At 45.3% G+C, this 574-nt stretch overlaps 1 non-coding gene across 1 annotated transcript; it reads left to right on the top strand.

Annotated features, from left to right (window-relative positions):
* Nucleotides 1–492: 492 nt before the first annotated feature.
* Nucleotides 493–574, top strand: TRNAS-GCU (transfer RNA serine (anticodon GCU)). The gene has a single exon. It is a non-coding gene; the product is annotated as a tRNA-Ser (tRNA).

The following is a 574-nucleotide window of genomic DNA, read 5'->3' as shown; positions in this document are numbered from 1 at the left end:
GGGCTGGGCCACGCCCATCTTTGCTGAAATTTGACTCGCAAGCACCTCCAGCCAGGGACGTGGCAGTCTGAAAAACGAAATGGAATCCCAGGCCAATGTGTTTTTTTTTTTTAAATTTTTATTTGTGATTAATAGTAGGTTACAAGACTAAGATTACCACCAGAGTTCTGTATCCCCACCCTCCCACTTCTCAAAGATAACCACTATAGTTCTCACTTGTCTTAATTTGCAAGCAAATGTGTTTCTATGTTGTCCCTTCTGACCACTTTTAAGACTCCGTAAAAATTAGCCTACTGGGGCGGGGTAAAAAAAAAAGAAAAAAAATTAAGGGCACCCCACCCCCACCCCCACCATCAACCACATTGCGGTGTTCCCATTCAGTTTTTCTGTATGGGTATTAGCAGTTTTCGCATCTCCCAGCTGTCTTTAATCCACTGCTCAGCCAATATTCGTACTCCACTGTAAACTCTGAGTAACATTCTCACCAGATGTGACGAGGTGGCCGAGTGGTTAAGGCGATGGACTGCTAATCCATTGTGCTCTGCACGCGTGGGTTCGAATCCCATCCTCGTCG

The sequence above is a fragment of the Erinaceus europaeus genome, chromosome 4, assembly GCF_950295315.1.
Source record: "Erinaceus europaeus chromosome 4, mEriEur2.1, whole genome shotgun sequence".
In the NCBI taxonomy this organism is placed as follows: domain Eukaryota; kingdom Metazoa; phylum Chordata; class Mammalia; order Eulipotyphla; family Erinaceidae; genus Erinaceus; species Erinaceus europaeus.
This window is presented reverse-complemented; position numbering and strand designations above follow the sequence as displayed.